Raw genomic sequence first — 24,377 nt, 5'->3', positions numbered from 1 at the left:
GTGCTTAGCTAGATGTCAGCAGATTTGTTATTGAAGAGCCTATATCTTTGATCAAAATGGTCATTACTCATTCAGGATGCTTTAAGTAGCAAAATTTGATACTCCGCTATTGTTGACCCCCTCCATAATAGTCAAACCATTTTAATGATTAGAAGATGTGACACATAGTACTTGGTGGCGTACTGTGACACAAAAAATTAATATTTTTCTAATTTTGGTTTTGTACATATCTAAGAGGCTTCGCAACAACAATACTTGTGGAATAAGCTTGTGGGGCTGACAAGATGATGCAACATAAGACATGAGAACCAAGTAGCGTGATGAAGAAGTTGGTGACGAGAGACAGCTTTGGCGGCGACGGCGACAGCTAGTCTCCATTATGGCTTGGCGATCGTCTGATGATGACTACTCATGTAATAATAGTGTGGAATGTAAGTATGATTGGAGTGAATATTTGTAAATACCATGTATATGAATTATAAATACCTTGGTATGGAAATAGAGTGTTTGGAGTGAAATATTATTGGATGTTATTGAGAAAATAGAGATGAGTCATGTATTTTGAGTGGGCCAAATGACTATATGGACTCCATAATGCACTAAAATAATATGGAGAGCACATACCAAGCACATGGAGGTCATGTGGAGGAGTGAGAAGGAGTGTAGAGTCAAGAGGAATCCTTTTAGAATCTTTATGTGGAACATGGAGGATGTTGATATGTGGAAAAGAGACGGTCCCTATGGGCTCTAAGGGGGAAGACACTTGACTTTCTCAAATTTCAAAGAGTCATGAGGATTTTGTGATGGGACACTTTTCAAAATGTGCCCAAAAGGACATTTGATGGTGACCCATGTCCTTATGTCACCAAAGAGTGAAGGAATCTACTAGCTGGAAATATAACAAGGTGAAGGAGGGTGAGAATTTCTCTATAAAAGAGGCCTCTCTCCTCCCTCTCCTATATCTCATTCTTCTCTTTGTAGCTATGCCATCACATATTTGATGGTGATCGATGTCCTTATGTCACCAAGTGGTGAAGGAATCTACTAGATGGAAATGTAACAAGGTGAAGAAGGGTGAGAATTTCTCTATAAAATAGGCCTCTCTCCTCCCTCTCCAGTATCTCATTTCTCTCTTGGTAGCTATGCCATCACTTGTATCTATATTTTCCTTCCTTTCCCCTCTCCCTAGACCATTAGGCTCTCCCTTTGTACCCCTCTCTTCGCTTTGGATATCTTGAATAAAGTTTATGCTTACTTTTCCTCATTCTTCTCCCATCTACTTTCTCCTTGCTTCAAAGCTTAGTATGTTGGCATGAGTGAGTTATCTTCAGATCTATTGTGATGGTATTCTCTACTTCCTTGCTCAATTCGCCATGTATTTTGGAAGCTACTTCTCTACTGAAGGAAATCGTTGCCCCTTTCCAAAACTGCAGCTGGATAGTTTTGACAATCTTTCATAAAATGGTCATAATGTTTTGCTCCGAACGTTGATTTACATGAAACTTAGATCAATTCGATTTACATGAAACTTAGATCAAAATCTTCGTCTTTTCAAGATCTATCTGCTCATCCATTCATATCTCTGTTCTGAGCAAAGCAGCATGTTTGAGTAACCGGGTCTGTTGTTCGGGACAGTTTTAGTAGTCTCTAGTTGTGAGCCCAACACAAACTTGATCAGGAAAATGCATTAGCTGCGTAAGTGGACCAAAGCCATGGGTAGACACATAGTGCTCCTCTGTCTCGATCTCCTCCATCGGGCAAAGTGTGCAGATCCTCTACTCTCTGGGTATGCAGCTCCTGTGCCTCGATCCGTAGCTGAGAGAGAGAGAGAGAGAGAGAGAGAGAGAGAGAGAGAGAGAGGGAGAGAGAGAGAGAGAGAGAGATTAATGTCCTCGGAAGACCTTGCGGGTCTATGGGACAAAATACACAAACCAAATACTACAGCATGAGTTAGAGACTGAGAGTCTGTGGGGGAGTACAACAACTCAGCCCCAGATTATTAGAATAGCATAACATAACTACATTCAGGTATTATGTAAGAGTGATCTGAATAACATGAGTTTAAGACTGAGAGTCCTTGGGTTTAGGTTTGAAATCTCTTATCAGTGCTTGCCCATCTTAGTAGACCGCCCATTTACCTTCCTTTCTTGCTTATTTCACTTTGATGAGTTCATTTGAGTTGGGTCATAGTGAGCTCTTCAGATATCCAAATCCTAGTACCTTTCAGCTTGTTGGTTTGTCTAAGGATCTTGACCCTCAAGCCTTTATCTTTGAAGTAAATTTGTGCCTGGTTACCCTTTCGGGTGATGAACCTTATGTCATTCTCATCCAATCGACTTGTGGTACTGCCTTCTTGAGTTGAATGATCTCGCTCTCATCAATGTGTTCCTCTTCCTCTTCCATTCCAAAATAGCTAAGGTAGCTGTCTTGCAATCCTCCAATGCGTAAATCTTCTTGTTAGTTACTATGGTTTGCTGCTCCCTTACCTCAGTATAATCACATTTGTCGATCTTGTTGTGTATTGCTGCTGTAATTTCCTGTCCCATGGATTTGAGCTGAGTGTTGACCATTTCTTGGACCTTGACTATGAGCTGTGGTGTTGGAGCCGCGGTGTTGCATTGCTGTAGGACTTCTTGTATTACCTCTTGTCCGCCTTCATTCTTCATTTCTGAAACTATCTTCTCCAGAGAAGCAATGCGAGAAGCAATGTTGAGCTTTGCATCTCTGAGTTCTTGCTGTAGGAAGTAAATCCGTTCGTGTGGATCAAGCTTACTTTGAAATCTGTGATAAGTCAGAGCATAGGGGGAAGGCGTCGATGCCATGGCGGCGTAGGATGGTTTCTTGGTGGCTGGAGTTGATGGGAAAAGCTTCGTTTTTGGGAACTCCATATTGAAAACGACCGGCGCAATCAACGGCCCTTTATTGGAGCTAACACCTCAGACTGAGCTAGGGGCTCAGCTCAGCCTGAGGCTGGGTTAGCTGATGAAACCCCCCCCTTATATTGCGAGCTATATAGCAGGAGGTACGGCTAGCAGGCAGCGGTGGAGGGCCTAGTAGGCAGAGGGGGGCTAGTGGATGGAGAGGCTAGCAGGTGGAGAGGCTAGCAAGTAGCGGCTAGCAGGCAGGCGGCGGTAGAGAGCTAGCAGACGGGGAGGCTGAGCGGTAGATAGAGAGAGACAGAGAGAGAGAAAGAGAGGGGGGGGGGAGGGGGGAAGGGGTGGAATGTTGGAAAAAACACATGAAAGCAAAAGATGGCTACATCTTGTGATCCCTGGGGAACAAAGCCGGCTCTCAAAACAAATATTGATATGTAGCGCACCTCTAAAAGGTCCAACTGAAATAGAGTAACCTTGTGTTTGTGCGTGTGTCTGCAGACGCATGATTACAACCTTGTCAAGAGGGAGGTAACCTTGTGTTTGTGTTTGCATCTGCATGATTACAAGCTTGTCAAGAGGAAGTTAAGGTTTGTGTGAGCCTTGCTAGGATCCTATCAAGTATCTTGGTGGTTGCAAAGCATGTTGATCCACTCTTGGCAGGAAAGCTGCCTTCATCGTTTAGAGAGAGAGAGTGATGATGATGGTGATGATCATTTTACTAACATTCATTGGAGGCTGATTTCTACTTATGGGACGAAAAACCACAAAAAGAGCAAATGTGTTAAGTGATGTGAGACCTGCCCTAGTGGTTGTTCATTGTAATGTATGTTATCTAGTGGTTGCTGCAAGAGTTGTCTCCTAGCCTTCGTGACTTGGGTGATGTGTCCATAGTATTTGTACAATTTTGCTGCATGAGGGAGCAGACAATGATTTCAGGATGTGGTAAAAGTTGTCTCATACAATAGCGTATCCACTGATATATATATATATATATATATATATATATAGATATATAGATATAGATATAGATATATATATATATATATATATAGAGAGAGAGAGAGAGAGAGAGATGTATTAACGTCCACAGAAGATCTCGCGGGCCTATGGGATGACGTACAAAGTACACCAAAAGGATGATCTCATACAAGCCTATCGTTGCCGGGGAGACTAGCGTCTCAAATAACGAGTAAACATACGCAAGTATGTGTAAAGAACAAACTACAACGAACTATCACGAACATATTACTCAAGGGCTAGAGGGTTCTATTGGATAATTTTTATTATGGAATGCTAAGGGTTAGTAGTTGTAAACTTATAGTTTCTTGCTATCTACTTTGCCATAATTTTTGAAAAGATTGGTGGATCTTATCTATAATTGCTCTTTGGTGATAGTCTCTGACCATGGTCCTTGGTGAATACTGGAGCAAAGGGCGCACTAAGGCCCTTGCTAGGTGCTAACACTACTAAACTGAAAAACTGAAAAACTGATATATAACCCGAAGACTATCAACTATCAAGGGTGACATATCGGCTTTGACAGTTCCCTCTGAGAGAGTTGAGATAGCCCAGACCTTCATCGTGCGTGCTCTCATCAGCCTTTGTATCGTATGTAGTCTCCGTGTCTTTGGCAGCTCCGCGTTGTCTCTTCCTGGTGACCCACTCTGCCCTCATGTCAGCTAGCTCCTCCTCTACTCCGCTATATCCTGGGGCTGACCCAAATGCGTTGAATTCTATGACATGTCGTGCTCGGCACAGTTCCTCCTGTTGCTCGATCTAATCCAGGTAGGGTATCTTTGTGTTGCCGCATTTCAATCAGATAGAGGCCAACATAGACCTGGTCATGGAGCCGAGAGAGTGATCCAAAACCATGCCCCTCTTCAAAGAGACAATGGTATCGTCTGCAGATTTGATAAAAGATTGGGCACGTGCATAGGAAATGCTCCTTTGTCTCCATCTCCTTTAGTGTGAGTAATTTGCAGATCCATTGCTTCCTAGGTGTGTGCCTGCAGCTCTCCCTGCCTTGATTTTCAACTAATGTGACGAAACTGGCATTTGGCCACTACCCTTTGATACTCTTAGAAAGTGGTTTGAATCTCGGTGGGGAATTCCTTGTTCCCCGAGTTGGAATAGATCCAACCATACGATACTGTTGATCTCATTTCGTGGGAGCAAGGGGGCTGGGCATCCAAGCTGTACTGGGGGGGGGGGGGGAGGGAGAGAGAGAGAGAGAGAGAGAGAGAGAAAGAAAGAAAGAAAGAAAGTGTATTATTGTCCACTAGAGGCCAAAATGGGCCCATGGGACATCAAGAACTCTGCATACAAGATAGCACAAAATCAACGTGCCCCAAAGAAGAGGCATCGTCGAATATCATCTAAGTGCTACGCAATATAATGCAAGTGAAAGTACATAATGTCAAATCTGAGCCTAAATACAGAGTAAACTAGATGCAAGGAAACCGCCCCCGGGTGCAAAATGGGGGGGATGAGCACAATATGCCAATGCAAAGATACAAGTCCAGGTGTCACGGAGTCTGAGAACCAAAATAATACTGGAAATCCTGTCCATCGACTCTGCCTCCTGCTATGAGAGTACAAATCTGGGCAAAGGTGAGGTGAGCGGCTGGTGGGGCGAGATCTCCATGAGTAAGTCTCCTCCGAAATGCTGCCATCATCCTGGATCGTTTGGAGATGAAGCGGCGAGTACGTCCCCTATGTAACAAAATCCTGCGGCGTCTACAAACCATCTCATATGTACATCCACATGGTGGAGGAATGTGTCCTGTGTGGGCTCTGCCGTCCTCGTGCTCCTCCTGGTCTCTGTCCTCTGGTATGGCGTGTGCCTGAGCTCTATGAGGCTGGGCTCTATCACGCTCCGGTCTGTGCTCTCTGAGGTAGTCTCGCCGAAGCATAGTGGCCTCCCTGACATAAAGGGCTAGGCAATGCTGATCCTCATAGTCCATCACTCGTGAGAGAGGTCCAAAGCCATCCGTGAAGAGACAGTGGAATCTACCTCTGATCTCATAATATAGCGGGCATCTGCAAATGAAGTGCTCCTCTGACTCCACCTCTCCCATGGTGCAACAAGGGCAGATCCTGGTCTCTCGGCCTGGTCGCCGTCCATCCTCCATGCGTCGCATCCTACCAGCCTCTATCTCGAGCTGATGCGAAGAGACTCTAAGCTGGCCGAGGGCAATCCTCAGTGAGTGGGACATGTGGGTACCTGTATAGCCTGGTGGGATGACAAATCCATCCTCTGAGATCCGAAGGAAGTGGTCACGATATGTGGCCATCTTCACTGGAAGCTGCGTGGGATAAATCCAAGTGCGATACGTATGAAGCTGCAGCAAGTCTGCTCTCGTGACCTGGCTAAGCTCGTGGCGAGTCAACTCGAGATGAGGGGCATCTATGCTGTATCGGAACGGAGGCAGTCTATCCATGTCTAGACCAAGGGATGTGAGCCACCTAGTAGGTCTGAAGTACCAGCAGTATCGGGTCCCTGATCGTGCCAACTCCATAGAAGATGCAAGTGCTAACCATGGCAACCGAGCTCTGCCTGCTGCTGAGTCTCCAAACTCCCTGACCCTGTGCATATACATGACCGACTGAAACGCTGCATCCAATGCAAGGGGAGTAGCTCCAAACTCTGCTAGCATGATCTCGTGCGGAACTGTAGCCTTGGCCCTAATGAGCCGAGAGAGCATGATGATCTGTAACCTCTCTACTCGTCTCCAATCTGCAGCGCCGAGGTCTCCTGCCCAGAAAGGAGCTGCATACATCGCAGCTGGTCTCACCACTGTATCAAAAAGCAAGGATTTCGTATCGGGATGCTGAAAGTGGGACTGAAAACACTGACGCTCAAGATGAGCCAACTAAGCATACCCTTTACTAATCCTATCTCGTGCTGCATATGTCATGGTGAAGACCGGTCCCCTGAAAACTGCCCCCAAATAAGTGTACTCTCTAACAAGCTCAATGGGCTGTCCGTCATAAGTGAAGCAAAACTCATCCGTGCTGTAAATACGATCAGAGGTGTTGAAAACCATAACCTTGGTCTTGCCAAGGTTTACGGTCAACCCCCTGTCCTAGCAAAACCTGTGGAGTGCCTCAATATGTGCCTGGAGGCCCTGAGCAGTAGAGGAAATGAGAACCACATCGTCCGCATACAGGAGGATAGGAATGGAGGATCCTAAGAGAGTAGAGCCCACACCGCCTGTCATCTGTACAAACATCTCTAGCTCATCAATATATAATCCAAAGAGAGTAGGAGAGAGCGGGCAGCCCTGCTTCACCCCAATCGTGCTGCATACCTCCTCTGAGAGCCCCTCACGTGTCCGAGCCCGACCAGTGACCCTCTCATACAAAGCCATGATAGCCCACTGTATCTCTCCACTAAAGCCCATCTGGCGAATCCTCTGAAACAATCTGAATCGCGGAACTGTGTCAAATGCCTTCCTGAAGTCCACGAAGCAACAATAAAGCCGTTGCCTTCGTGACTTCGCCTCCTCCACCAGTGCCCTAAGTGTGAGGATGTGGTCAAGTGTCGAATGATCCCTACGAAATCCAGCCTGCCCTCTGGCTCTGAGTCCTGTCGTCTCGGCATGGTCATTTATACGGCTTTCCAAAACTGATGCAAAGATCTTGGCCATAACATGGCCGATCATGATGGTCTTGTAATTCGACGGCTCCATAGGGTCCCCCGACTTGTGGATAGGTACTATGGTATTGCCTAACCAGGACTGTGGTAGGCCTGTACAAACAGACTCATTGAAGAGACGGGAAAGAACAAAATCTAAGGCATCAATCCCATGGATTACATACTCCGCTTGCAATCCATCATGATCCTTAGCTCTCCCGTTCTTCAATCGGTGGACTGCTGCACGGACACTCTCTTGTGTGAAAAGAATAGATGAAGCTGGCCTAGGGGAATGGAATAAATCGATGGCTGGCTGATCTGGAACATCGTATAGAGCTGAAGTATATGCAGACCAGACACGTGGATCTGTAAGGGGGCTCTGAGACTTCGAGCGGAGGAATTTTCTCCAGAATTCCTTGGAGTCACAGCTGAAAAGCAAGCTTCTCAGCTCCTCCTCATTCTGGGCTAGAAATTGGCGTTTCTTGCGCCTAACCAACCACTTGTAGTCTCTCTTGGTTTCGGTAAGGAGGGGAGACTTCTCCTTGGTCTCAAGGTGAAGTTTCCTGCGGAGTTCCTTACACTCCTCGTCATACCAACCGTTGCAAGGAACAAGACTAACCGGTGGGGGACTAGACGAATGACACGTGGCAGGGAAGGACATGTGGGCGGCAGAAACGAGTGAAGAATGTACAAGTTCCCACCGGTCCTGCGTGGATGGTAGAGCATCTAATAGATGAGGACGGAGTAGGCGGCTGAGGTTCTGGCTATATACATCATCGAACTGGTGGTCGAAATGAACCTCATAATAGGATTGGCGGTCGTGATGACGAGGGGGGGTGGGTCATGGGAGACATGAGTCAAAGTAAAGTGGATGAGTGCATGGTCGGCAGAGGGCATGAAGGGGCTAACAGTAAGGCTATGGATGGAAGGGACTAGAGTCGGGGGACCTATGATGTAGTCGATCACGCTAGTGCCACGCCCAGAAGTAGAAGAGAATGTAGGCATGGAAGACTGTGGCCACCTGGACAAGCCGTTATAAATGACCATACTGTGCGAGGTGAGGAGCTCCAGTAACTGACGTCCCTGATCTGTGGGCTGTACTGTGCAGTCTGATGAAGTCCGACAGAGGCTATCATTGTGAGATGCCGAAAGTATGACCGGATCCTCCATGAAGTCATAAGTGAGGGCCTGTCTGTTTGAGGTCCTCGCGTTGAAGTCTCCTAAGAGGATGACTTCTCCGCGATGTGAAAAATCTGCAATGTCCGCTGAGAGATCCTCAAATATGGACTGGCCTGGTCCAGTGGAGGAATAAAACGACTGCGCCGGGGGGAAGTAGCAAACTGCAATAAAGAGATCTCGCTGAGGGGCTCTGCGGTGGATGCGTACCCACAAGAATCGGGCATGTGAATCCGCTCTCTCCACTGTGATGATCCGATCGAGATGCTCTCTGTACAAAATGGCCACTCCTCCAGATCCTCTCACTCCAAATGTTCGAGTGTGCTGTCTGAAGGCAGATCTCCATGTATATCCTGTCACTCGTGGCAAAGGTCTCTCTGGACTCTCGTGTGTCTCTGTGAAAAAGATGATATCTCTCCCAAAGAAAGCCCCCCGTAGATTGCCTGGCTGTGCTGTAAAAGAACCATTGCAGTTCCATACAGCGATGCGTAGACTATCTGACAGGTGGTGTGTCCCATGAGCCCTGTCCCGTCAGGCGGTCGGAGCAGGAGGTGGAGGTGGGGCCATATCTGCTGGTCTGTCATCCCTAGGCACTGTGGGAGCACGCCTCAAGGTGCCTGTGATGAGTCTGCCATCCCTGATCATTGCCCACTTGCCCTGAGCTCGGGCTGCGTCTCTCTGAGGCATGAGCGCCTTGCGCTCCTCAACCTGTATCTGAGTCAGATCCTCGTCCATGGAAATCTGTGGGTGGTCTCTGAGTGTCCCTCTCCTCCTGAGGGCAGCTAGACGTGCCTGGGCATCTCTGAATCTGATAATGAGGGGCTGCTCTCTAGTACGATCTCTCCCGACTCTATATGCTCCTACTATGCCATGATCCTGTACTCCCAATGTCTGAGAGACAAAGGTCACAGCTTGTGTCATCGTGGACTCTGTCTCCGAGGGCAAGATACCACGAATGCGAATGTTGAGGGCCTTTGTGGCCCTCTGCTGTGACTCGGCCAATGTAGCTGATACAGTCGATCTCTGAGGCTGTGATGGCTGACGGCGGACGACATCCACCCACTCTGTGGCTCTCTGGACCTCTGTCTGAAGGGAGGTCAAACGCTCCTCAACCGCTGCTACTGCTGTAGTGGGAGATGTGTCTATGTGCTGAACGCGAGTCTCGATCTGTTGCACTCGCTCTGTGTGTCCATGAATCTCTCCAGCAAGAGTCCTATGAGTCGCCTGTAAGACCTGAAGATCTGTTCTAATAGACAAGATCTCCCGGTCCTGCTGTGTCACTCGATCAGTAAGAGATGCAACCTGAGCTGTAAGTAGAGTAATGGTCTCGTCCTTCCTGTGAAGCATCTGAAGGGCATCTCGGAGGTGGGTCTGAAAGTGCTGAAGCTCTGGTAGGATGTGCTGGCAAGGACAAACAGTGCAAGGCATGGAAGGAGAAAGAGAGGGAGAAAGGGGGGAAACCGGTAAGGTGTGTAGCGGGGATGGGGAGAAGGCTGGAGAGGGGGAGAGAAAGCGGGTACCGAGGATGGAGAGGAGGGGAAGGCTAAAGTTGGAGAAGGGGTAGGAGAAGAAGGGACCTGAGAGGGGAGGGGTGAAAAAAACTGCGGGTACAAGGTGGCTATGGGTGGAAGATGAGATAATGGGGCTGAAACCGGTGTACCTGTGACTGGGAGTGCGGCAAGTGCGGGCACTGCGCTGGGCGGAAGATGAGATAGTGGAGCTGAAACCGGTGTACCTGCGAATGGGAGTGCGGCAAGTGCGGGTATTGCTCTGTCCTTTGAAGAGGATGCAAGTCCTCTTCTACTATAGTGCAGCATGTCGGTCATGGAGGCCATTGATGTTGCTGCTGTTGCTCCTTCTGTAACATGCTCGACGATGTCGGCCATGTTTAATTACGGGAAACGGGAAACCGGCGGCATTGAAAAGCGGGAGATGGCGAGCGCTGCCAATGCGCGATGAGCGGGTGAGCGGGGTGGGGGGCCTGAGCGGCTGAGCTGCGAGGGGGAGGGTGTGAGCGGGGTGAGCCGCTGCGAGGGGGAGGAGCTGCGAGGGGCGAGGGGCTGGGAGGGGGGTAGGGGGGAGCTGCGGGGGGGGAAGGGGGGAGGGGGGGGGAGCTGCGGGGGGGGAAGGGGGGAGGGGCTGCGAGGGGGGGGGGGGGGGGGGGGCTGCGAGGGGGGGGGGGGGGGGCTGCGAGGGGAGAGGTGGGAGCTGCGAGGGGGGGGGGGGGAGGAGCTGTGAGGGGGGGGAGGGGCTACGAGGGGGGGCTGCGAGGGTGCGAGGGGCTGCGAGGGGGGAGGGGTGAGCTGCGAGGGGGGGGTGAGGGTCTGCGAGGGGGGGGTGAGCTGCTAGGGGGGCTGCGGGGGGGGAGGGGTGAGCTGCGAGGGGCTGCGAGGGGAGCTGCGAGGGGGAGAGGGGAGCTGCGAGGGGGGGGTGAGGGGCTGCGAGAGAGAGAGAGAGAGAGAGATTCTATTAACGTCCATGGAAGACCAACAGGTCTATGGGACAGCACAGAACCAACTAATACATCAGTTTAGGGAGGGCACATGGCAGCTCCCATAGAGTGCAAAAACATCTCTATTTATTTAGAGTAGCTACATCTAATAAAGCATAAAAACATACAATCGGCCATACATCAATTTGAGACTGAGTCTTTTGGTTTGGATTTGAATTCTTTGATAATTGCCATGCCTTCACAGTATACTGCCCATTTTCCATCCTTCCTTGCAGCTTTAACCTTCGCTAATTCAGTCGCTTTATTCTTCAGTTGAGTTCGTGTGAGCTCCTCAGCTATCCATACCTTTGTTCCTTTCAGCTTATGTGATTGGCGAAGAACCTTGGTTTGTAGTTTACATGACTTGAAAGTGATGACGGCATGTCCCTTGGAATGTTTGATATTAGTTGCTACCTCATCGTCATCATCTTCATCATCATCCTTTCATTCAATGTTGGGCATGTCTGCTTTGACCTGTGCTAAAGTTTCACTAAAAGAGTCCTCATCCTTGTACCAGTTTTCAGGAAGTCATCCTATCCGAATCTTCAGTGAGTTTTCACATTTGGCTTCATGCTCCTTAATCTCTTCTTGAATGTCAGTTTTACTTGCCTTTGCCTTTGTCTCAACTTCCACACTTACCTCCTTCTTGACTGTTTGTACTTCAGAGTGAATGAAGTCTTTAAATGGAGATTAGTTGAGGAGTGGGTTTGGCTTCACATTTGGCTTCAGGCTCCTTAATCTCTTCTTGAATGTCAGTTTTACTTGCCTTTGCCTTTGTCTCAACTTCCACACTTACCTCCTTCTTGATTGTTTGTACTTCGAAGTGAATGAAGTCTTTAACTGTGGAGATTAGTTGAGGAGTGGGTAGGAAGCCTTACATGCCTTCATAAATAAATACATGATTGCCTTGCTTGCTAGGTCCTTCAAAAACTGAAGTTTAGTTGTCACGGCTGCCAATTGCATCTTTAAGTCATGAATCTCTTGTTGTAAGTAAAAGATTTGTCATGGTGACCAATGATAGGCCAATTTAAACCTCCTTTATAGTATGTATGTGCCTACGGGGAAGGCGTCTTAGCTACAATTGTGGAGTACTATACTCGATTGGTTGAAGTCAGTGGTGTAGAGAGGGGGGAGGATTTTGATTTCGAGGAGAGGCTAGACCTCTCCATGCCGGCCATATGTGCAGGACCCCAAGCTAACGAACCCTCGAACTGGGCCAGGGGTCTTAGCCCAATTCGAGGTTAGTTCGTTGCTAGGCTAGGTAAGAAGTGAGAGGTTAGACAAGGGCAGGGAAGTAGGTAGGCGGAGAGGCTATGCGGCTAGGCGGAGCAAGTGGCGAGTTGAGTGGTGCGTGTGAGGGCTGAGTGGAGCGGGTCGGGCGGTTGAAAGCAGGTGAAAGCTAAGAGGAGTGGAGAGGTTGGGTGGCAAGGTGTGTGAGGGCTGAGCGGAGGGGAGAGGCTAGGCGGCTAGGTTGGGCACAGAGAGAGAGAGAGAGAGAGAGAGAGAGAGAGATGTACTAGCGTTGTAAGAGGCCTCGCGGGCCTATGAGACAAGGTACAAGCCAAAAAGTAACTCATACAAGCCATAGAGGGCTGAAGCAAAGGGTTCACTAAGACCCTTGCTGAAAGCTGAAGTGCTAAAATGCTAAACTAGTGAATCAAGTGTCCAAATACTAGAGTAGCAAAAGCAAAATAACAGAGATAGGTGCTCAGAGCTAGCACTCCTAGTACATGCTCAGGTTCTGTATATCCAGGTAACCTAGGGCTCTCTGATGAGATGAGAGAGAGAAAGAAAGAAAGATATATTAACGTCCACGGGAGGCCTCGCGGGCCTATGGGACAAAGTACATAGAAAACCGAACTCATACAAGCCTGAGTTGGCTGAAGCAAAGGGCACGCTAGGACCCTTGTTGAGTACTAATCTATGCTAACAAAGTCATAATCATAGTATAGAAATAGTCAACTGCAATTGCATGCATAGTGGGTTAGATCAATCTATCCAGTATCAGATTCAAACTGAAAAACAAGTCAGTCTTGGGGTTGGGGTAGGCCATCTTCTCCCGGTCGTATTGATGCCCTCTAGGCCCTGGTATGTGCCATGTAGCTTTAATTATTGGCACTTAGGTCACCCACTCCTTTTAGTGTCTTATGACACCTAGTACTAGTGGTACCACTAGGACACTAGGTCCTAGGGTTCTCTTTCATTTTCATTCTAGTTGATTTGACGGCTTCCACTTCTTGCTCCACTCTTTTGCATCCTTTTGCTTCCGTGAGCCTACAGTGGTATCAGAGCACTTCCTTCCAAACCTGCTCCCTACTCCCAGCTTTTTGCTTCCAGCTCTAACTTCCACATTTTTGCTCCATTGTCAAGCTTTTGCTCCCGGACGTCCGCATAGCTCCGATGCGACCTGCTGTCCGTACAGTCCGTACAACCGTATGGATTTCGTACAATGCGTCAGTTCGTCCATACAGTTGTATGGATTTCAATTTTTCGTATTGCACGTCAGTCTGTACCATCGTACGGATTTTCATACTGCACGTTAGTTCGTACTGCCCGTACATGCCCGCATTTCGATGTCCATACATTCCGTACAGTCATTCGTATATTGTACGGATTTCGTACTGTTTTATACTTGTAGATTCTTTTGCAGGCTGAAGGTGTCTCGTGTCCGTCATCTATTGGTAGGATTCATTTACAGACTCAGCTGTGCATTTAGCCATTGTTTGGCTTCGATTTTGGGAGCAGACATTGCAGTAGATCTGCAATTTTTGGTGACATTTGGGGCTTTTGCATTTGGGCTACGATTTTGCAGGTAGATTGCAGATTTGCAGACAATTTGGGGTTTTTCCTGAATTTGCCCTATTTTTGGCTCAGCTTTGCTCTACAAATTGGGGCTTTTGGGTCTATTGCAAGAAGATTGCAGGATACTTTCAAATTTGCAATGAATTTGGCAAGAAATTGCAGGCCATTTGATCACATTTGCAAATTACAACTTAATTTGGGGCTTTTCCAGATTTGGACAGCAAGTCCTATTTTTTTGCAGTGGCAAGCCTTGAGGCTATCTTTTGGGTCACTTTGTCAGTGCATTTTTGACTTGTCCTATTTGCAATGGCTGGCAACAATCATGATTTATTCGGCGTTCTTCGTGAAGATGATAAGTTGGATGGCACCAACTATCCGATGTGGTCTTATCTCATGAATATATTCTTGTTGCAAGACATTTTTGGAAGATTGTTTCTGGGATTGATTTGAGGCCAGCCAATACTGCAGTGGCTGCCCCTAATGCTGGTCCCTTTGCAGAGGGGACTCCTCCTGATGCTTTATCCTCTAGCACCGCTGTTGCTGCTCCTCCAACTCAGAAACAAACAAGATGGGATGCAAGAGATGAAAATGCACATTCCTGTATTGCTTTATCATGCAAGAGAATCATTCCACACATCCGGTCATGCAGGACAGCAAAGGATGCTTGGGATAAATTGGCTTCTCTTTATCAGATTCACAATGAGTCACGTGTTGCATATTTAAGAAGGCAATTGCAGGAAGTCAGCATGAATGAAGGTGACTCTATGGATGCATACTTGACCAAGGTCAAGGACCTCATGGAACAACTTGCCATTTGTTGATGAGGTGGTGACAAATTCTCAGCTTGTCAGTACCACATTGAATGGGCTGCTAGGTACATATCAAGGGTTTGCTACAACCCTTCGACTAGTGGCCATGGGTAATCCAGACCACTACTCTGATCAGCTAGTCACTTTGCTTTTGCAGGAAGAGCAAAGTCGTGCTAATAGGCAAGCTACTATTCCTGATCATGCATTTACTTCATCAGCAGAAAGGAAAAGGCAAGGCTTCCAAGCCTATGGGCAAGCCTAAATATGCGCCCAACAGTGGCATTTCCTCCAATGTATCTCAAAATACAGCAGATAAGTCAAAGAAGAAAAGATGCAACTATTGTCGCAAGTCAAGGCATGAAATTTCAGAATGTAGGAAGTGCATTGCTTCGGAGAAGAAAGCAGGATTAACAGTAAATGCCTCACATGCAATTGAATCCCATGAGCCAGCAGATGCCTCACATGCACATTGATACGCTCACTTTTCTATTCTCACTGTTCCGTCGAATTACGGGCAATACATAGTCACAGGTGTTGGCATCATAAGTTTTCCTCCCAGCCTCTCTTATAGATTGCATGCACACAAAAGATACGTAACTTTTATTTCCTTCATGCCTATCCACAAGCCCACAATTCCCTAGATAGTTCCCCCCTGCCACATGTCATTATTTTAGACCTTTAGCTTGGTACACCATTTACCCCTCTCTTGGGGCACAATTAAAACATTTGCCCCTTGGCATTATTACACATTTAGGTGCACCTAGGCCTGAGCACTCAGAACCACCTAGTCGATGCCAATACACCCTCACCTAGGACCTTGGCAGTTACTTCCCTTAACCATTTTATTTACGCACATAAACTATTACAAAAGTCGGTCATCTAAGAGAAAATGCCCACCGATCTTTCCGAGGTCATGCTATCTCGGCTAGAGCATAACATTCCTTCCCTCTTCAAGCATCAGCGTCCTCGATGATGAAATCTGGGAACACTCTCCGTAACTGGTATACGGATTCCCAGGTAGCTTCCGATAGAGGTAGACCATGCCATGCAACCAACACTATGGGTATCTTCCGATTGCGCACTTACATTGTTCCTCGGTTCAGGATTCTTGTTGGCTTGCGTCTTGCATTATCCTCTATCTTTTGAAACAAAACCACACCTTAGATTTGTGAGTCACCAGTATGCAAAAATTTCTTCAAACGAGAAACATGAAACACTGGGTGCACCTTACACCGCGGTGGTAACTCTAATTTATAGGCTACCTTGCCTATTCTTTTTAGAATTAACCATGGCCCACAATATCGAGGTGATAACTTAGCACACTTTCCTGCAGTCAAAGACTTAGAGTGCGAAGGAACTCTGAGAAAAACTTTTTCTCCTTCCTTAAATTCTCTAGCGGATCGGTTTTCATCCGCATACACCTTAGCTCTATCCATTGCTTGGCGGATGTTAGCTCTCGCAAGTGCTAGCATCTCCCGCATTTGAACCACAAAGTTCGCGGCACTAGGCACTTTGTGAGGTATTCCAACTATAGTTGGATTCGCAGGCCTATAACCATAGTTCAACTCAAACGGACTGAACCCTGTAGAGGAATGTTTTCTATCATTGTAGGAAAACTCTAAGAATGGCAACCACTTGTCCCATGTATGTTGCCTCAATGACACATATGCTCTAAGCATATCCTCTAAAATTTGGTTGATTCTTTCTGTCTGACCATCCATTTCTGAATGATCCCCACTATTCATTCCCAACTTAGTCCTTAGTGTCTCAAATACCACGGTCCAAAAATGACAGGTAAAATTGACATCTCTGTCTGACACTATGGATCTGGGTAATCCATGTAGACGAAATATATGTCTAATAAACAAATCCACCACTTGCGGGGCACTAACAGACTCTCTAGTTGGAATGAAGTGAGCCATCTTGGTAAGACTATCAACCACCACAAGGATAGAATCATATCTACCTTGTGTCGTAGGCAGCCCTACAATAAAGTCCATGGAAATGCTCTTCCACTTACTTAGTGGTACCTCCAAGGGTTGTAAGAGTTTGGGTGGCTTCACCCGCTTTGCCTTACTTACGTGACACGAAAAACAATGTGTCACATATTCATGAATATGCTTTTTCATCTTTGGCCAAAAGAAATCTCTCTTCATGAGATCATATGTCTTCTCGAGTCCTGGATGTCCCGCACATGGGCTATCATGGCACTGTCGAATGACTCTCTGCCTGAGATCATTCTGACTAGGTACTACTACCTTGCCATTTCTTTTCAGCACACCATCCCTTACGGCATATCTTGCATAAGTTTGGCCTTTTCTGGATGCCAGGTCATCCTTTTCCCCGAGTTTCAATACATGAGCCTTAGGCCAAAGGCTCTGGACAAACTCGTCCACCTTTTGAGTTTCTCTTATCTCGGCCATTAGAGCACTCTCTAACACCGTGAAACTCATGTTATGCATTATGCGTGACAACGCATCAGCAACTTTATTATCCTTCCCTCTTCGGTACCGAATCGTCAAATTAAACTCCTGTATGAGTTCTGCCTACCTAGCTTGGCGGCCTCTCAAGTCAGGTTGTTTACAAAAATGTTTCAGAGTATCATGATCAACATCCACATAAAACTCTGATCCATACAAATAATGTCGCCATGTTTTCAAAGCATGGACAACAGCATACAACTCTAATTCATGAGTTGGCCAATTTCTTTGAGAGGGAGAAAGCTTCTTGCTTTCAAAGGCTACTGGCCTTCCCTCTTGGAGGAGAACTGCTCCTACCGCAATGCCACTTGCATCGGTTTCCAGGAACAACGGTTTCTGGGGATCAACTATTTCTAACACCGGTCCTGTGACCACAGCTTTTTATGGTGTTAAAACTTTCTTGTTGATTCTGCCCCCATATAAAAGGTACTTTATCTGAGGTCAGATCAGTGAATGGCGATACTATTTCGGAATATCCTTTGATATGCCTTTGATAAAATTGGACAAATCCCAAGAATGATCGCAAAGCGGTCAGACTCTTAGGGATTGGCCAAGTCAGTATCTGTCATGTGTACGGGTTGGTATCTGACGTGTACTGGGCATGTGCACGGGTTGGTATCTGACGTGTACTAGGTACACAAGACTAGCTCAGGTAGCCTGGGGAGGCTTAGAGCTAGGCAGGCTTGATTCTCGGGTCGAGTGGCAAGGGTACGAACGAGTCATAGGTCTTCGCTATTTTTGGCGCTTGGGGCCCGAGTCTATAAAAGGGGCCCAGGGGGTTCAGTTCTCAGCAAGTCGATGGGAGCAAGTTTCGTTCCCAGGTGCTAGATCTGATTCTGGATTGAGTCGCGGACGCGTGCCTGCATCTTAGCGTAGCCCAAGGCCCAGTAGCGGATCCCAGCCTTCACAGCACCACTTGGTGGTATGGGACACCAGGCTGGTTTGGATCTGGTTGGGAGTTCGTGCCAGTAGCTCAGCTCGTGGCTCGGAGGGGACATCTCTTGATTTGGGATCATATCCCATAGATGTCATGGTTGGGTGGTGAGGGGTGGTGAGCAGCCTACTCAGTTCCTCACGTTGTGTGTATGATCTTGTGTTTGCTTGCAGATCAGAGGTTTCAGGAGTGCTGGGACGTGTCAGTTGGTATCAGAGCCAACTCCTGAGGTAGGAACTTCTTATGTGAAAATTTTGGATGATTTCTTCCTCTAGGTATGCCCTAATTTCGAAATTTGCTGCTACAAGATCTTGTTGGTTCATGGGTTATCGGATGTGGTCAGGATGTAGGGTAAAGGTAGGAGAAGGAGAGTCTTGATTTCGGAATTGCTGAAGGGATAAGTGAGAGAGGGTTGAGGCGTAGCTAGGAGAGAGAGGAGATGAAGGTAGGAGAGGTGTGAGAAGAGCTGAGTGGCAGGCGAGGAGTTTTCGTTTGCTGGTCAGGGCTGCATAGAGGTAGGTGACGCTGGTGCAAGTGGCTGAGAGGTGCGCCATGGCTGGAAGGGATTTTGGCCAGGCAGGGAGGTGCGCCAGGGGCTGGAGCAGGGTGCGGCCACTCTGTTGGAGGTGTTGCTTTTTTTGAAAAAGCACCACCCTCCAAGTTTGGGAGGGTGAGCTCTTCTGGGAAGCATAGCTTCCTAGATTAGCTGCACCACCTCCTATATAGTCTGGCAGGGTCCCAAGCTCAGCCATAGCCTCAGCTAGTGAGCGCAAGAAGACCTCCTTGCACATCTACTGGATTGCGCCAGCTAGGAACGGCCATAGCCTGCGATAGGCTACCGTACAGCCTGCGTCAGATTCGGTACAGCCTGCGACAGGCTACCATACAGCCTGCGTCAGCATCCGTACAACCTGCGACAAGCATCCGTACAGACTGCGTCAGAATCCGTACAGCCAGCGGGAGGATTTCTGTACAGTACGGTCTGCTGTAGACTTCCGTACACTGCAGCCTGCAGCGAAACCAGCAAGAAGAGACTCCGGGATCATCTACGCCCACTGATGGTTAGTTTCCAGCATCTTCTTCCGTCACATCCTCTTGGGACGGTTTTTTTCTGCTCCACTCTCCTTCCAGCTTCGATTCCCCCAGTTATTTCTCTCAGTTTTATACTCTTTTCAGATCAGATTTCAGACATGGCTGATTCTGTAAATCCTGAATTTGCCATGGGAGATAAGGATTTGGACTACCCTGCTGAGGAAGACCAGGGTCTTTACGACGATCTGATTATGAAGAAGGCCTTCAGTGAATTTACCACTACTCTAGATGGAAAATTTGAGCAGGTTAATGCGAATCAAACGGGGTTGACACAGCAACTCCAAGGGATTCAGGCTACTCTCACACTTCTGACTAGCACTGTGCAGGCACTCACGCATGTGGATGCCATGGCTTCAGTGCTAGGTCCGAACATAACTCCAGACCCTTTTCCCGGAGATCAGAAGTCTCGAACCAAGGAGGTTGTTGACACTTGGTTGCACAAGTGGCAGGTACACTTCTAGTTCCATCCGTACCCATGAAAAGAAAATACAGCTTGCAGCCGGCTTCATGTCAGGGAAGGCTTTGTTATGGTGGAAGGAACTCCAACCCAAGCCGGTTACATGGATAGATTTCGAAGGGGTCTTCAGGAAGGAGTTGCTGAAGAAGGAGGACGACTATGATATTGTTGGCAAGCTTAAAGCCCTCGATATGTCTAAGCTGAACTTGTCGTTTGAAGTTTATCTTCAAAGGTTTCGAGATCTGCAGACCAGGGCCACAAAGATGATCGAGTGACCTTGTTAGGTTTCTTTGTGGATGGTTTGCCAGATTCGTACAAGTTACAAATCAAGAACAACAAATGTACAACGTTGCAAGAGGCCATGAATTACGTGCGTATTTATGATGATACCATGACCGGTGCAAAGGCAACTACAGTTTCCGACACGAGTGGAAAGAACAAACGGAAGTTCTTTCAGTCTACGACTGGTACCGGGGAGACGAAGTCTATAGACAACGCCTCCAAGAAACACTTGACTCAGGCAAAGAATGGTCGAGCCCGTTTCCTTCGTACCTTGAAGCTTAAGAAGGAAGGACGTTGCTTCTACTGCAAGGAGCGGGGCCACACCAACAATGAATGTCCAAAGCGCAAGAATAAAAAATTAGCGCTCGGACCGAAGCTCCAGGCGGGTCCAGGTACCAAAGCCAAGGGAGCGAACCAAGTTTCGATGACAGGTATCTCTGTAAATGTCATTACCTGCCCACTTTCTTGTAATTGTACTTTCAATACTTCGTTATTTGGTTCCCATGATCTTTTCCGAGTTTATGGAGAAGTTAGGGACCAAAGGGTTCACATTCTCTTTGACCCGGGTAGCTCTCACAACTTTGTTAATTACAAATTTGTGCAAAAGATGGGGCTGTCCACGATACCTAGCGATCACACCTATGAGGTGCAGCTTCTAGCTGGGAAGCAGTTTTGGGATCGCAAGATTGAAGCGCTTCCTCTCCAGATTCAAGCTTACACAGGGGCTCTTACGTGTTATGTTATGCACTTGGAGCATGTAGACTTGTTAATCGGAATAGAGTGGTTTAAAATCCACAATATTCAGATCGGATGGACGGAGCATACCCTTTCTTTTGTGGATAAGGACACCCAGTTTTGTATTCAGTGTGATAAAATTCCCTCTTCTCAGGGACCTATTGTATCTGCGATGCAGCTTCGGAATATATTAAACACTTCTCATTATGATGTCTATCAGTGTGTTTTGATTCCGCTTTCTTCATTTATTGTCTCTGTAATTAACAAGAATGATTTAAGTGTGTTTGAACACCGTGAATTGAGAATGTTGTTAGATAGTTTTAAGGATGTATTCCCTGCTCAACTGCCAGAAGGTTTACCTCCAGAACGGGCAGTAGATCATCGCATAGACTTAGTCCCAGGGGCTCAACCTATTAGTGTACCACCTTATAGGGATGAGCCAGCTTGAGGAGGATGAGGTAGCTACACAGCTACAGGATTACCTGAATATGGGCTATATTCGCCCAAGTAAATCACCTTGGGGTGCACCTGTTCTCTTAAGGAAGAAGAAAGATTCTACATGGAGAATGTGTATAGATTATAAACGATTGAATAAAGTGACAATTAAGAATCGATACCCTCTACCTCGTTCCGATGATCTGATAGACCGTTTGGCCGGAGCGAAGTATTTCACTAAGATTGATTTGCGTACGGGTTATCACCAAATCCGTATCTATGCTAAACACATAGATAGAACCGCATTTCGAACTAGGTATGGTCACTACGAGTTTCTTGTATTACCTTTTGGTTTGACCAATGCTCGTGCCACCTTTCAGCAGATGATGAACGATTTGTTCCGAGATTTTCTGGGCAAATTTGTTGTAGTGTTCTTAGATGACATCTTGGTATATATTCGAACGCTTGAGGATCACATAGGACACCTCCGGCTTGTCTTAGTTATTCTAAGACAGCATAAGCTCTATGCCAAGATGAGTAAATGTGACTTTTGTATGAAGGAGATCATTTACTTAGGACACAAGATTTCTTCTGAAGGTATTAGCATTGATCTCGATCATATCCAGAAGGTTTTAGAATGGCCTGTCCCTTAGACTGTGAAACAACTTCGTTTTTTCCTAGGATTTACGGTATTTCTACGGAAGTCTGTGCGTGATTATTCACATATCACGGCACCCCTGACAAACATATTGAAGGGTCGTGGACGCAGGTCTACCCAGCCGATCTCTTGGAATGATGCATTGAACAGGGCTTTTGAAACCTTGAAGTTTTCTATCAAGGAAGCACCCGTTCTTGCATTACCCGATCCTACCCGGCCTTATATTTTAGAGGCCGATGCGAGTGATTTTGCGATTGGGACAGCTCTTTTCGAAGAGGGCAGACCTGTAGCTTTTGAGAGTAAAAAGCTAGACGACACCCAATATCGTTGGCCCACACTAGAAAAGGAACTCTATGCTGTAGTGTATGCCCTTAAGGTTTGGAGACACTACTTGTATGGTTCGAAGTTTCTTGTATTGACTGATCATCAGTCAATTAAGTATGTGTGTGAGGGATCTGAATTGAGGGGATGGAAAGCTAGATGGGCAGAATTAATGCAAGACTTTGATTTTGAAATACGTTATCGAAAGGGATCGTTGAATAGTGTGGGGATGCCTTAAGTCGAGTCAAGTTTGTAAATGCTATGTCATTTACGGAAATATCCTCAGACCTATTTCAATCCTTGAGAGAGCTATACGCAACTGATAGTTATTTCAGTTCTTATTGGCAGAGAGTCCAGGATGGGAGCTCCATGGTTGACCAAGACTTAGGGATTGTGCCAATTACGGTACAGGCGGCGGGAGGTCAGTGGATGATTAGGAACGGCTTGCTGTTCTGGAATGGAAAGATTTGTGTGCCAGATGGTCTGGAACTTAGATCCAAGATTCTTTGGGAGTGTCATGATGCTCCTAGTGCTGGACATCCGGGTATACATCGGACTCTGTCTCTTGTGAAGCATACCTTTTATTGGCCTAAAATGCATGCATTTATTGAGAACTATGTAGTAGGTTGCCGGGTTTGTCAGGTTACTAAGGCAGAACGCCTTAGAAGCGCGGGTTTATTACAGCCATTACAGATTCCAGGCAATAAATGGGAAAGTATTTCCATGGATTTTATTACTGGTTTGCCTCGAACGCGCAAGGGTCATGACTCCATTTGGGTCATAGTTGATCGTTTGACAAAAATGGCTAGGTTCTTACCTACTCGCACAACTATTTCAGCTGTTCAGCTGGCTCACGAATTTGTGGACCATTTGTTTAAGCTGTATGGTTTGCCATCTGACATAGTCAGTGATAGGGACTCAAAGTTTACAAGTACCTTTTGGACACTTGTTTTTTAGAAGTTGGAAACTACTCTAAGTATGAGTTCCTCAGATCATGCATAATCCGATGGTAGTACAGAGAAGGTCAACCAATTGGTTGAAGACATGCTTCGGGCGTATGTATCTAAGAGACAGTCTTCATGGGAAGATTATCTACCTATGATAGAATTTGCTTACAATAGTGCAAAGCATTCGAGTACTGGTTACAGTCCTTTTATGCTTATGTACGGGTTTCAACCTAAGTCACCAGTTATGGTTGGGTTAAAAGGGATTCAAAATGATGCTGCAAAGAACTTCTTGCAAGACACGCAGGAAATGTTGCAGTTTGCCAAGGAGTCTATTAGAAGTGCCCAACATTGGGACAGATTTTATGCTAATAGACATCATTCACCTAGAGAGTTTTATGAAGGAACGATGGTATATTTGCGAATTACCAAGGAATCCAAGAGCCTAAGTACTGGTTTGGTTCCGAAATTATCCCCCAGATATTGTGGTCCGTTCAAGGTCATTAAAAGAATTGGACCAGTTGCATATCGACTAGAATTGCCTCCTGATGTTAAAGTCCATCCAGTCTTTCATGTCAGTAGACTGAAAGAAGTATTGGGTGCCGATGATCAACTTGTTTCTCCTCAAGAGATAATAGAAGTTACAGATTTGACTTATATTCCACACGAACCTGAGTGTATTCTTGAATTTCGTGAAAGACAGATTCGAAATAGAACTATCACGGAATACAAGATCAAGTGGAAGGATCGTGTTGAGGAGGATGCAACATGGGAGACATTACAAAACCTCCAAAGAACATTTCCGGGTTTCTTAGCGAACTCAGGAGTGAGTTCTTAGAGGAGGGGAAGTATGTCATGTGCACGGGTTGGTATCTGACGTGTACTGGGCATGTGCACGAGTTGGTATCTGACGTGTACTGGGTACACAAGACTAGCTCAGGTAGCCTGGGGAGGCTTAGAGCTAGGCAGGCTCGATTCTCGGGTCGAGTGGCAAGGGTTCGAACCAGTTATAGGTCTTCGCTATTTTTGGCGCTTGGGGCCCGAGTCTATAAAAGGGGCTTAGGGGGTTCAGTTCTCAGCAAGCCGATGGGAGCAAGTTTCGTTCCCAGGTGCTAGGTCTGATCCTGGATTGAGTTGTGGACGTGCGCCTGCATCTTAGCGTAGCCCAAGGCCCAGTAGCGGATCCCAGGTTTCACAGCACCACCTGGTGGTATGGGACACCAGGCTAGTTTGGATCTGGTTGGGAGTT

At 46.9% G+C, this 24,377-nt stretch overlaps 1 protein-coding gene across 7 annotated transcripts in view; it reads left to right on the top strand.

Annotated features, from left to right (window-relative positions):
• The window catches only part of LOC147905695 (uncharacterized), a 122,489-nt gene that overhangs the window by 65,716 nt on the left and 32,396 nt on the right, over positions 1–24,377 (top strand). For 2 of the 7 annotated variants that reach the window (XR_015541743.1, XR_015541744.1), the window contains exon 8: positions 236–431. The exons of 4 other annotated variants lie outside the window; for them this stretch is intronic. The gene's annotated coding sequence lies outside the window, so the exon portion shown is untranslated. The remainder of the gene's footprint in view (positions 1–235; positions 432–24,377) is intronic. One more of the 7 variants, XR_015541745.1, reaches the window with a different exon arrangement.

Source organism: Dipteris shenzhenensis, chromosome 1, assembly GCF_047967505.1.
Source record: "Dipteris shenzhenensis isolate YYH24624 ecotype China chromosome 1, Dip_SZ_1.0, whole genome shotgun sequence".
Lineage (NCBI taxonomy): Eukaryota > Viridiplantae > Streptophyta > Polypodiopsida > Gleicheniales > Dipteridaceae > Dipteris > Dipteris shenzhenensis.
Note: the sequence above shows the minus strand (reverse complement) of the source record. Positions and strands in the feature narration are given on the sequence as shown.